Source organism: Poecilia reticulata, linkage group LG1 (assembly GCF_000633615.1).
Source record: "Poecilia reticulata strain Guanapo linkage group LG1, Guppy_female_1.0+MT, whole genome shotgun sequence".
In the NCBI taxonomy this organism is placed as follows: domain Eukaryota; kingdom Metazoa; phylum Chordata; class Actinopteri; order Cyprinodontiformes; family Poeciliidae; genus Poecilia; species Poecilia reticulata.
The window spans coordinates 15094813-15109577 of record NC_024331.1 but is presented as its reverse complement, the minus strand read 5'-3'; positions in this window follow the sequence as shown (position 1 = coordinate 15109577).

The window sequence follows — 14765 nt, the reverse complement described above, 5'->3', positions numbered from 1 at the left end:
TGCCATCTATTTTATGAAGCTTGCCAGTTACTCCTGCAACAAACAGCTGCACAACTTGATGCTACCATCACCACTGTTACGTTTCCCTCCAAATGTAACAGTGGCCCTTAATGGCCAAAAAGTTTCACTTTAGTGTCAAAATACTTTGATGTCTTCCAGGCTGGTCTCCATGCTCACCACAGTATTAAGACTGCCCTTGTCAAAGTGTTCTATAACATCCACATAAATAGAGACTGTGGAAGAACCACAGTGCCGGTTCTGTTGGACCTCAGTGCAGCATTTGATACTGTTGACACTGACATATTACTGAAACAACTGGAGAGTTGAGTAGGTCTCTCCGGTCCAGCACTCAACGGGTTCAGATCTTACATAAAGAACAGGGATTTCTTTGTTTCAGTAGGTAACTTCTAGTCGAAGCGGACAGAAGTCACGTGAGGGGTAGCCCAAGGTTCAAACCTTGGACCCCTCTTATTCAATGCTTCCACTAGCTCAGGTAATAATAGGAAATTCTGGCCTAAAGAGGAGCAATCTAGAGTCAACGTACAATGCACTAAACACAGAAAAGCAGCATTCAGCTTCTATGCACCATAAATCTGGAAAAATAATAAAAACTTCTGGAAAATTGTAAAACAGCAGAAACACTGGTTTCCTTTAAATATTGATTAAAACCCCACCTGTTTAGAGTTCCCTTTGTATAATAATAAATGAAACAAAACACCAACATTTTTTGTGTAATGACGGCACTTGGAAAAATGCAATGTTTCAATAATTGATTTCTGTTTTTTTATGATGTAAAGCACTTTGAACTGCGTTGTTGCTGACAGGTGCTACACAAATAAACTTGAATGATTGATTAGACCGTAGGACATGCCTCCAAAAATGAAGGTCTTTGTCCCTTTGTGCATTTACAAAGTGTAATCTGACTTTTTTATATTTCTTTTGGAGTAATGGCCATGTCAGTACAGCACACATTTCACTGTGAATGATGACACTGTCTTACCAGCTTCAGACCTCGTCTTCACAAGGTCTTTAGCTTTTATCCTGGGGTCGATTCCCATCTTGTCTACACTTGCATATAATTGTTTGAAAAGATGAACTCACCACCTTCGATTGTCTGGGAATTGTTTCCAAGGATGAGCCAGACAAGCGTAGCTTTACAATTCTCTTCCTGATATCTTGACTGATTTTTTTGACACTCTTATTGTGTCAAAAAAGACCGGTTCTTTTAATTTGGTGCATGTAAGTTTTTGGTTTCAACTGCAAACTGTACATTGCAATAGATTGTTGAGTTATATGGATAAGTTACCTAAAGACAATCACTGCTGTTGAGACTCCATCCAGATCCTCCGAACAAGTTAGAGGACCTGGAACCAGGACAATATGCTGACACATATTGTCTTGGTTCTGTGAACATCTACATTGTAAATAGTGAGTCTGTAAAATTGGTTGCGAGGTTGAGAGTTTGGGAGAGAAGATACTGTCTTTTATTCATTGTGGTCTGGTTCATTCTTCAAAAAATCAGACATTATAGTTTTGTTTAGTGTTTTAGCCTTACTCCATCCTAAAGTTTCACAAAACTAACCTCACATGTTAGTTAATATTAAATGTGGAACAATTAATTTTTTTTTTCCCCTTTTGGGCTTTTATACATCTCTAGAAAGTGAATCACTTTTACTCTAGGGCTTAGCCAAATTAAAGATTGGAACTAAACAGATAAAAACCCAAAGCTGAAATTTTACAAAATATATAGTAAAAATTGTTCTTTCTAAAACACTTATGAGTTTCAAATGGCAAGTATTACATTCAAACATTATACTATTTTATTGAACTCCATTTGACTCTGCCTTGTTCTTGTTTTATTTTTCATACACCAGAACATAAGCGTATTGGTCATTCCTCTCCCAGTCTTGATGCATTCATAATTTAGTATCTCTAAAATAAAAAAAAGGCACATCATTTTTGACTAATGACATCATAACCAGCTGTAATGTGAAGAGCTAACAGACCAAACCCCAGTCTGTAGGTAAAAGCTCGATAGACCATTAAAATTTCATAATATGAACAAAAAGGCAATTAAGATGTCATTAAGGGAGTTAGCACCCATATGATATGCAGTACCTCAATCCTTTTTACAATGCTTTTTGATGAGCCACTAAACTACTGCTGTTCCACTGGAAACCAGTTGCAGCCAAATAAACTGGTAAACGCAGTTCACTTTGGTAGTGTGCGTTGTTTTGAAAAATTGGTCCAAATTTGTGGAATATTATGGGAAAATGAAAATCTCGTTTGGTTATATGAGAATAATGTGAAAACATGCACTCCTTGACACAGCCCTTCCTGCGTTGCGGCTCTTATGGTTGAACTGCAAAAATCCTGAAAACAGTCCAGCTGAACATTGTCTTTTGAGACATCTTTTAGGGGTGTAAAGTGATTTGCACAAACACAGATGACACATAGTGCGTTAAAAGCAGAAAATGTTCACCCTTTAACCCCAGATGAGTATGATCAGCCTCATTTGTACCCTCATTTGAACCATTTGTGCTCCTGCTTTAAAATTGCAGTGTGCAGCAAGCTTGACAGGGCCATGCAAATGGATGGCTGTGTGCTCAACGTAAAGTGAGTGTGTATGTGATCAGTGTCTGCCCCAGACAGCTGCAGGGTGACTCCCTGCCCTGATGGCCATTACTCAGTCTGATGGATGGGGGGATAGAGAAAAGGGAGCGTTGGGGAGACAACTGGGGGAGGGGGTGGTTGGAGTAAATGGGGGCTCAAAGGAAAGAACAGACAGTGCATCAGTGTAGAATGAGCAAGGAAACACGAGGGAACAGAGGTAACGGAGGAACGAGGGGCCTCAGGAGGTTGAAGTGTTAAAGTGAGTTGAAGGGAAGTGAAGGGAAAAAGGAGGGGGTGGAGAAGGGCTCTAGGGTTAGATCTGGGCATGACAGCAGAAAATGGTGCTGATAAGGAATGGAGGAGGAGGATGCTACTTTAGTAATTGGTTTATTTTCATATGGAAAATCCATCTCCATTTCTGTAAATACATTAGTAACTGTCAGCCGTAGTTTCAGCTCTTGCGTCTTACCTTAAACCGGAAAACACGGGATAAAGGAAAGTTAATTCAGAATAACAAAGAGGTAAAACTTTTTCACATGGCTTTTAAAAAGAATACTTCACATTCATACCCTTTCAAAAAAAATGTGTTCTTTTATTTCATAAGTACTATGTAGAAACATGTATTTCTACATAGTTTTTAGAGAACATTCTGTTTTTTAAATTTAAATCTGTCACCAATTATAACTCGTTAATAAAATAATACTAATAATAATAATACTAATAATAATAATAATAATAATAATAATAATAATAATAATAATAATAATAAAATAAAATAAAATAAAAATAAAATAAAGCCTTGTCGATTATTAGAATAAAATTAAACAGAATGAAGGCCAGTGGATTACTAGGTAATAGTTCCTGTAAAGTTTACAACATTTTTTGTTTATTTTATATAGCACTTCATGTGATAGACCGTGCATGTTACTTAAGTGGAAAGAAAAGGTGTATGTCGTTTATATTTCTTTTGTTTTTGCAATTAAAGCTCTTTTTGTCGTTTTAAGAGACTGAAAGTTTTTTCACTTCTTATTTGGAAAAATAAGTCCAGTAAGAGTTGAAGGAGAAAATCTGTAAACATCCATCCATCATCTGTACCCGCCTATATGTAGGGTCATGGAGGAGCTGACATCTATCTCCAGTGGTCATTAGGTGAGAGGCAGGGTATACCTTGGACAAGCCGCCATACATACACATGCATGTACACACATGCACAGGCACAACCTCACAATATGCCTTTCAATTAAGGACAAATGCACTTTTTCTAGCTTTGCGAGACTTTAAGCAAATAATAGGGTCAATCAGAGCAGCAAAAAAATTCTAAATTTAATAGCGTTAACATGTCCATTTTCTATTAATAAGGATCTATTTGCAGAAATACAATAAAGTATCTTGGATATTCAACCAGGACTATGCAGTTGGTAGCACTGTTGCCTTCGAGCAAGAAGGTCCTGGGTTTGATTCCTGGCCCGGGGTCTTTCTGCATCGAGTTTGCATGTTCTCCCTGTGCATGTGTAGGTTCTCTCTGGGTACTCTTGCTTTCTCACACAGTCCAAAAAATATGACTGTAAGGTTGACTGATCTCTCTAAATACTCCTTAGGTGTGGGTGTGTGTGTGCGTGATTGTTTGTCCTGTCTGTCTCTGTGTTGTCCTGCGATGGACTGGCAACCTGTTGCCTTTTAACAGTGGGTTTCTTCGCTCTTATGGAAGTTAAAGGCAGATGAGTCATTAAATTTTAAATGGCCATTTCGCCAGTAGATGTCAGTAAATTCTCTGAAATGGTTGAGAGTTTTACAAAAAATATATATGTAGCTTTTCAAGTTATATCTAAGGATATTATGTATTGACACGCTTTTAATTCCAGTCTAATGTTCCCATAATATAAAAACAACTACAACAGGGGTAGCAGACAATCAGTGGTGCTATCTACAATTTGCAATTAAAATATCATTACACTATCTGTATGACTTATAAATGCCATTCACTATTTCCCCACCATTTTATTGTTTAACAAATTCTAGATGACTAACACCATAATAAATATTCTAAGTCATGTGCTGTTAATACCGTCACACTAAAACAGCTCAATAAGCAGCCTGTATCTGTCTTAGCTTGACCTTTCTTTCTGATGTGCACTGCTTGAGGTCTGTTTGGTTATGCAGTGATTGCCTCCTTTTCTGACCAGCTCATTTCACTGCCTTGGTGTGTCAAATGAACCAAGCCCTTTGATCAATCTGTTTAACTTCTCACCTATGGTGGCGCTGCACCAAGAATCACTGAAGGAAATGACACAAAAACCTCTGAAGAAGACAGTGAGCCCAACTTCCTTCTTCAAGAAATATAAACAAAAATGGAGTGCACCAGATTTTTAGCAGTAACTGGATCTTTCTTGTCTTTGGAAAAGACTAGCCATTTCTCCCTCTAGCTCCAAACATACACTCTTTTGTTTTGGTTGTATTTACCCAGAATGCCCTACACTTTAGTCCACTTTCTGCTTTTACCATGGTTTCCGTTCTGTTTGGCATTATATGCATTTGAACTGCAACAGAGTTCACTTCAACTGAACTGAGACCTATGTTTCTAGGCCAGTGGTTCTTAACCTGGGTTCGGTGAGTCGGTCTCAGGGGTTCGGCGGAGCCTTTGCCGCGGAGGTAAAGACACACTTGTGTAAAGTCGTGATGACGCCCCGCTTTGCCATCACTTGCTGCAGAGGATCACGTTACATTGCTTAGCTAATCAGTGCTGCGAAGGAGCACTGATTGAAGGAGTTCCACTCTCAGCATGGATTTGAACTTTTGTCTTTTATTACTTCAGTAAAGCTCACAGTTTTTACCAAATTCTATAGTCTAAATCTGCTCCTTAGTCGCATCTTTTCGGGGTTGGTACTGCCTCTAGTGATGTGGGGGTGGTTACACAGCTAATATAATTACATTACTAAATCAGAATACCGCAAAGTATTTTGTGTGCCGGGGGGGATAGGTTGGAATAAGAAGGGTTCGGTGAATGCACATATAAAACTGGGGGGTTAGGTACCTCAAAAAAGATTAAGAACCACTATTGTAGGCGGACCAGAGTTAGCTTTTTTGGTCAACATAAGAGTTCGCTTGCGCATTCATACTTCCCAAAACTAACCAGACTTTCTGGGCAAACAAACTAGCTTGATTAAAGTAGACTAAACAGGGCAGTGTGAATGCACCTTTTAGTGACAGATTTTATATAATGCCATTGTATCGGTTCAATTCAGTAATGCAATACATAAATAAAACAAGTTATTGACAGCGTTTCCTCTGCAAATGCAGCAAATATAAAAATAGACACAAACAAAAAGCAAATAAAATGCAGCAAACAAAAAAGAATACAACCACAAATGAAATGCAGCAAACAAAAAAGAGAGACGCAAACAAAAAATAATACAACCACAAATGAAATGCAGCAAACAAAAAAGAGACGTAAACAAAAAGCAAATGAAATGCAGTAAACAAAAAATGAGAGACCAAACAAATGAAGTGCAGCAAGGCTTAGTTTTAATCAGTCAAACCCATTTGCTCAGGAATAAATTAAATACTTTAGTGAACCAAAAAATTTTACAGCTATTACCTGGCTTAATATCTGTGTTTCACCTCTACTCATAGGGTAAAACTATCAGGAGTTTTTAAAACAATTTGCTGGGAGACATGGATTCTTTCTCGGTGTGCCGAACCCGGAGCACCCGGCCAGCTAACAGCAAGCGAGGGGAGCTGGCTGTTAATGCAGCGGGAGCAGACATCTCGAAAAACGTCGGAGCAATATTGTAATTAAGTGATTTATTGATGAACTGAGCAGATCTATACAGTACATCTACATTCTCGCCTAAAAACATTGTAAAAAATAATTTTGTGTAATTTTAAGTGTAATATGTAATGTTGCTGCTTTTCTGAAGGATGCAGACCCTAAATTTGGACACAGATGTTTTTTGTTCGACTCCCTCTAGTGGTCTGGAGCACTTCCGGTTTTCAGCACTTTTTGTTTGCATCTTTTCTTTCGTTTGCTGCATTTCATTTGTTTGCGTCTCTTTTTTGTTTTCTGCATTTCATTAGTGGTTGTATTCTTTTTTGTTTGCGTCTCTTTTTTTGTTTTCTGCATTTCATTTGTGCGCGTGTCTTTTTTTTTTTGATTGCCTGTTTTATCTGTTGCTGCGCATTTGCACCTGTCAGCGAGAAGGACCTCGCTGCAGCAAACAGAAAGGGGCGGGAACCGACCACTCTCAGCCTCATACCTTATTTGGAAATGGGACCATAGCACTCCAGAAGAGAAGGGGGTGCTATTTTCTGTATTATCCGCGGCCTCCCGCTTTTATTTTCTTTTGAAATATGTCATATATTTTCACCTTTAGGAAGGATTTTCACTCTCAGAGTGTATTTGAACTTCAATCTTTTATTTACTTCAACTCCGCTCACAGTTTTTTTTTTTAAAACAAATTTTGTAGCTTTCGGTGTACTTCTAAATCTGCTCCTTAGGCAGTCGGGGTGGTAACACAACTAATCTAATTACATTACTAAATCAAAATACCACAACGTCTTTATTTACTAATGATTTCGGCATTACTGGCACCGTAAAAGATAAATGATCTCATAAAACACCATATTTTTTCATTTTCTTAAGGATGTAGAGCTAATTAAATGACAAACAATACTTTTATACATTATAAATAATATCTATATATCTCCATCAATTATAGGAGGAAGGAACAGACATAACCAAAAATTCACATTTTTGTTTTTATGGTGCCATGCATATTATTTTGAAATACTTTTTATTGGTAGAGTCTTATAAATAGGAACAAATCAGATAAAACTATTTAATATCAAGGTGGACATTTTCCTTCAACTCTAAAACAATAAATCAAATTCATAGAATCACATTATCAACAATGTGTTAATAAAGAAAGACACTTAGCATGTTATAGGTAAATGTTATTTAGTTTGGTTAAGAATAATTATTGCATGGCAAATGAATTACTCATTTGCCATGACCTTCAATTATCATCAATGTCATTGTTTATTTATATTGACGGGTGCCACAGTCAATGGTTTTTGTCACTGTGAAGAAAAAGTTAATCCCCTTGATGTGCATGGTATGATGTGGATTCTCTTTTCAGCTCGGGTATTAATTAAATTGAATGGAAATTAATTGAATTTGATTATATCACTATTATTATTTACAAACTGAGAAATAAAAATATGATGGGATTTTTTTGACGGCATCTGTCAAAATTACAGACATCGAGAAAGTCAAATGCAACTTCTGACCTCAAGATAGAGATCCGGAAGAGAACTTATGTACCGACTCCCTCAGCCGAATCAATCAACGGATTACTTCAAACCAGCCCCAAATGTAAGCATAGCTCTTGGTGGCCAGGGACCAGTAGGATGACCAAGATCTGAGTGTCTATGCAAAAACGGCGGACCCAGGTTTGAACCAGTGCTGAGCACAGTCCTACAGTGCAAAAGGGAGTTTAGTCTCAGCAGCCACCAGATTTCCATAACACTGACTCCCTTCCTCAGTTTAAAACCTGCTTTTTGACAGACAGCGGTTTGTTGGTTTATTGTTCTTATCTAATTTTTAACTTGTATTTACAGTGTTTTTGAGTGTATTTAAGTAAAATATGTTATCATTACGATAACTATCAATATGTTCATTTGTTAATTTTGGCCATACGGAAAAACAATAAAGGTTTAGGATTCTAATCTGTGATGGAGAGTTAGAGATTCACTAGACAATGTGATGAGGAAATGCTGATTTCAATTGCTAGAGACTTGACACTTGATTCTGAACTGGGGCAAAATACTTGAGACTTAACTTGGACTTGCTCTTCAAGAACTTCAGACTCGACTTGGAAAAAATAGCTTTTGAACATCCCTTGCCTCATGCACCAGCTCTTATGAAAAGGTCAGGTGAACTACCTCGCGCCGCATCCATTACCAACCCACCTTCTCTTTCTCTTTGAAAGAAGAAAAATGAAATCCAGCATATAGGACAGAGATTTACAATGGCGAAACATTTCTGCTGATTTATATGGTATGTGCACGTGCTGCATATTTGGGCTTGAAGTGACATGTGAGCACCGATTTAGATTGATTGACAGCTCGCCTCACTCTCACAATCAGATGATATAGTTGAAACATTCACAAAGGAGAATTGCTTTCTATCAAACTCCTTTTAAAAAATGGATGAGTCCTCTAAATTACTCGAGTGCCTACCTACTCCACCCCAAAGCCCCAGTTAGAAAATAGTTGTTTATGTTCAATAGCCTTTCTTTTTTTCCCCTCTGCTCCAACTTTATCTCATCCCCCAACATGGCCTCACTCAATTCTGAAATTGTTTTCTATGTGGCTAGCATAATGAGATTTGATCAATCTTTATTGTCTGTGTGTTTGTTGGGAGTGGAAGTGGGTTCCTGTGAGGACTTCTTCTAGATGTCCAAATAATCAGCTAAGCAGCCAAACTAAGTTTGAAGACAAGTAGGTAAGGCAACAAAAATATTTCCTATCTTTCCATGTATTGGATACTGTGCTTCATGAGTCTAAGCGTTGTGGAATTAAGGGGATTTTATGAAACTTAAATTGGGTATTTGGGCGTGTTGGTGGTGGTGGGGGGTGCATTAGGCATAAATCTTACAAATCAGTCCTCTGGGAGACTTGGCCCACACTATATTTTCTAATTCTGACAATTTCATACATATCATGGCTATCCTCAAAGGAAACCTTGCAAAATAACAGCTCTAGAGATACACATATCTTTGAAGGGAATATTAAATTTAGCCCCAACGTGCTCAAATCATTTTACAAAGTCAAAATCCACCAGATCCATAAAGCCCTTAAATGACCACTCCATCAAAACAATAATTATAAACTTGGGGTGGCACATCCGGATTCAGAGCCAGGACAGATCAGAGGGAAATATGTTTTTTTTTTACTTCTTGTCATACCAGAAGTATATTAAAAACCATAATCTTGCTCCTAAAATAACTTAATTGATCTGTATTTGTTATTATAGGAAGAGAATTGCGTTTACAGGGATGACAAGATTGAAATTTAAGGTCTATCAATAAGGAATTTTTGGTATTTGTGAACTAGTTTGACATGGTTATGCTGTGGAGATGGTAGGAAAAAATGTCTAAGAAAACTTGAGTTGTTTTTCTTTTTCCAAATGTAGAGAGATGCGTGAGAAGTCAGTGACTTAAATAATATCAGTATCATAATGTAGTTGTTTGCTTGGTTATTGGTACCTCTGAAGCACTAACTATGACTTCGTTAGTCTCTCTTAAAGAAGATAGGGCTTTTTTTTTACTAGACAAATTGTTTTCATGTTACGCTCAAGACATTTCTCAAAAATCTTTTGTCCAGCTCGGTCTGCACCACATGGCTTCAAAGCACTCCATTTCTTAATGGTATTTTAGTATTGGGATCAAATAAAATTCACAGTTTTCAAATATTCCAATTTGGGCTATGGTAATGACATAAACATCTCATAAGCAAGACTTACTTACTTTGCATTTAACAATCAAAACCATCTTGGAATAAAATTTAAATGTGTTGTGAATGCCCTAATAGGTTACATGATTATTTGTGGAATTAATCATTATTTTATTCAGTTAAAAGGAAGATGCAGAGTGTGACAGGGGCATAAAAAATTCATAGGCTAATGGGCATAGTGATAGGGTATTTAATTCAGCATAAGGTTTGTGACTGTTGGTATTCAGAACATATGCCAACGTACTAAAGCATTGAGTTTCCAACCTCTGTGGCAAATGTATTCTCTTTCCTCTGGGCTTTTATGACTGTTTGAGCTCATCTTTGTTTATTCAAGCAGTGTTGCGTTTGAACTTTGTGACACTGGATTGGTTCTGCAAGAATGTGCAGTATGTAATGCAATATATCCCCAAACCTCATAATCACTGAGGTACAGCTTGCTTCTTTGCTGTTTTAAAGCCTCAAAACTCCTGGCAGTCAATTAGGGGCCGTTGTGTGTGTCAACCAAGCGAGGAGAGTTTCCTTGCTGATATTATGGTTAATTAGCTGAACTCTACTCCCACAAGACAGAGAGGAAGATGACGAGGTGCTGTTGTGGTTTCACATGTGTTCAACATAGAATCACTAAAGCACACTGCGCAATCATCTCAACTTTTCTTCAGCTGAAAACAAGTAAAATGAAGAATGTTTGTACAGTTGAGACCAACATGCCTTTCAGAGACATGTTGGAATTCAAAGGTTAAATTCTTTATTTCATCAGATGTAATATTTGCAACAGAGTATAACTGCAGAAGAACAAAACTTGGCAGAGTTTCCAGGAGTGTCATTGGTTTATTGATAGGTCAGTCTGTTGCAGTGCCTTCTAGAGGCAGCTAGTCAGTGAAATAAAGTATCCTGATTATTGTCTGATATGCACGTAAAACCAATTTTCTAAATGGAATTTCATTAAGAAGCCGTACTTAGCATAAAACAAAAGAACTCAATTACTGTTTAAAAAAATGGCATGAATTTAAACAGTTTTATAGTGAACATGTTGACAAATGTTTGTGCATTTCTGGAACACAGAAGCACCACAGTCCAAAATAATAATTGTCATAGTCATAGGTTACTAAAAAAACATCTAAAATCCTAATATGGTTATTTATTTCCCAAATTTGTGGGGTTGTTGCAACACTGTTGATATTTTGGTCTTTGATGACATATCTAAACCTAAATATCCCTAGCAATAGGAACAGACTCGAAAAAGATATCTAAAAATGGAGAGCATTTGATACAAATACAGCTGGATGTTGAAATAAATATCTGATAAAATGTTTTTTTGTTTTCAAATTTAAAGGTGGACAGAGAGGCAGGCTATTATATAAAATCTACTTTTTTGATCTTTACACGTTATGGTGTCTCTTCATATAAAATGTACCTGGAGTCTTTCTTTTTTTTTATTTGTTTGTTTTTTCTAGCATGTTTGTAAAATCCATTCGGGTTTGCCTAAAGGCTTGCTCACACAAAGTGGTATTTCCACAAAGCAGCATTGTTTGAATTTGATAAAGCAAAAGTAAATTGTTAGTACATGACAAAAATGTTGGATTTATTTATTTTTTGTCAGATTCTTGATAAGTAGAGACTTCCCTCATGTAGAAGATCATATATTACAAGAGAGAAAAGCAGCCGCTGTGACATCTGTTGACACCCAGCGCCAGAGGGAAGCTTGAGAAGTCACAGAAAGGTCTTAGTCATCATTAATATCTGTCCAGCACTAGAGATTTGGTCTCATTTATGTTTATTCTCCATGGTAATCAAATACTAAGTTTAATTACTGATACAGGTTCTTTTTTTTTGAGGATGTCATCACAGCATCAGGATATGTTACAAGAGACTGGATTCATGCATATTGCTATTGAGACAGTCATTACCAAAATCACTCCATTGCCAGGATATAGAGCTGCCAGGCTACTACTGGCAGCTGTAAAAAAGCAGTGGTGTTGTGACCTGCAGATTGACTCTAAGCTGTGAGATGGCAGTGGATTTTTTAGCTCAACATCTGTCTCTAAACAAGCGCCATTCTGTTCATCTTCACTCTCCCTCACTGCCACTTTGTCAGCAGTTAAACTTGTAGTCTTTCTTCCACACGGTTCACAACTTTTAAGCAGAACTCCGAGTGGGTGTGAACACTGTTAAAATGATGGAATCCTACTAGTGCTTATTTATTTTTATGAGACAAGTAGAACATGATATGTTGCCAGGAAATCAGCAGAACATGTGGCATAGTCTATATTTTGTGGTTTGATATACTCAGTGGGATTCCCATCTGAAAATTCAGATGATGGAGCAGATAAAGCTAATGCTTCCTCGTCACCTTCTTCTTTCTGACCTTTAGAATCAGATCAGAGGTTTGTGGAATCTTGGAGTAGCTGCAACTCGTGAGGGGATCCATTGCTTTGATTGAACGGTTGATTGGCCGGTAGATGGAAATCTGGGCTTTGCATCGAGGAAAAAAATGCATTTGTGACCAAGTCTGTTTTGTTTTTTTCATCCAGGATTGTAGAGGTTGAAACATTACACCAGTCAATGACCTCATTTTCCCTTTTAACTTTCTTAACTCTGAACTGTATGAAAGTGAGATTAAAGGCAGGTTTTGGTGACACTTGAGATTTAACAAGAGTTTCAAGAGTCACTGAAAATTCTTGTTAATTGCAGAAAATTGTCTTGGACTTTTTTTGTGGAGGTTGCCCCCATGACTCCAACCCCCCTATAGGAGGGAGGCTTGGAGATTAAAGAAAGTTGTAAAAAGCAAATATGTGGGAAAAACTTGAAAAATGATAAATACTAAACCAAAATAAATACATGAGAAATTATCCCATGTTCAATCAAGCAGTGCTAAAATCTGCTTAAAATCTTAAAAACTTTATGTGAATAAAGTTGACAAGTTTGTCAATAAAGTTGACAAACTTTATTCACATAAACTTTAAGGATTTTCTGCTTTTAGTAATAACAACAATGATTCAGGGAATTATATGCCTGGTTCCTATGATCTCCAAACTTCTGTTTTCTATATAAATGTCTTGTCTGGGAGGGGATTAACCCATGAAATATTGCATGTTTAAATGTATTACATTTTGACACAACATTAATAGCTATAAACTGCATTATAATGACTGGCTGCAATTCTATGGAAGGGTCAAGGTCAGATTCCTCAAAACTTAGTGTTATCACACCACTTAACATATACACATGCTGACCTTTCTGCTCTGGTTGAATCTATGTCGTAAGTTACATTTTGACAAGCTACCTTTTTGTGACATTAATCCCTGCTAAATGATTTGTTAAAGACAGTTTATTTCCTGACTGGGAGCATTAGTCTTTCTCTATCAGGTGTTATCTAAGCTCCAAAAAGGCTCTACAACTGTATTGGGGTCATTGAAAAGCGGATATGTGACCTATGGTTTGGAGCAAAGTAGCCTGTCGGTTGATGAGTTTGATGGATGCTGTGTATGACTATTTTGTCAGGTTGCCAGTGCATTAGAGAAACATATATTTAAAATTACACTTGATGTTTGACCCCTTCTGCATGATTTTAGTTCATATATGCACCACAGTTTTTGTACTTTAATGACAAATTCTGATTGACTTTAGCCCACGCATGTTCTCAACTTTTTGTGAATTGTTGCTTTCTGCAGCACCCTTTATTTGTTCTGCTTCAGTTAATTAAAGAACCTTTTGGTTTTCACTACCTGGCTGCCTCACGTTTCATAGCCGTGTATTAACCTTCAAACATGGACTGTGATGTTAAAAGGCTGATTGAGGTCTGAGACCTAATTATAAGTTATTTGAGAGTTCACATTTCTTTCAGTGCCTCAAACTTCACAGCCTGCTCCTTCTTTCTTAATCTTGCTTGTGATGTTGACACAGTGTTTTATCTTTCACGTTGTGCCTCAACTCATCCTCAGCTGACTTAATTTTCAGTTGAAGCACCCAAGCTGCACAATTGGGGGAGGGGTGGGTGCAAAAATACTCAAACATTCAAATAGTATAAAGGAAAAGGTCAAATCTATACGTCTTGTCAGACAGCAGATTGTTCGTGAGAGACAAACACAACAAGGTTTTTCACAGTCCTCAGTTTTACAATTTATTGGGTTATAGCTGTAATCAGCTAAACAGTTCATTGAAAAATAACAACAAATGTTAAATAATGTTTGATAATGTCTTAAGATGTTTCAGCCGTAGAAATCATCTGTTCTCTTGGGATTGGTTGTGACAGACCACCACAGAATTGCGCATAGATGTAAAGTGGAAGGGAAATGACAGTTAAAATAGGTTATGGATACTTTTCCAAGGGATTCCCAAGTTTGAAAGACTAACAATGGTTTTCCTCACAATTTCTTGGTAAATGGTCATCAGTTCAAGGGGAAGGAAAACCTTTGATTTACAGCAAAGTGAAGAAAGAGTTTCTTTTCACATCAGCCACATTTGTTTACTTCAAAGCACATTTCCCATTGTGCTTTGGGAAATGTGCAAAAGCACATTGATATGATGATATGATGTATGATATGATACATCATATCATCTTATCAAAACAGCAAAGGAAATTGTAAGTGAATAAGGCAATACGACTGTGAAGTCCAAAATGTACTCAACGATGAAGACAG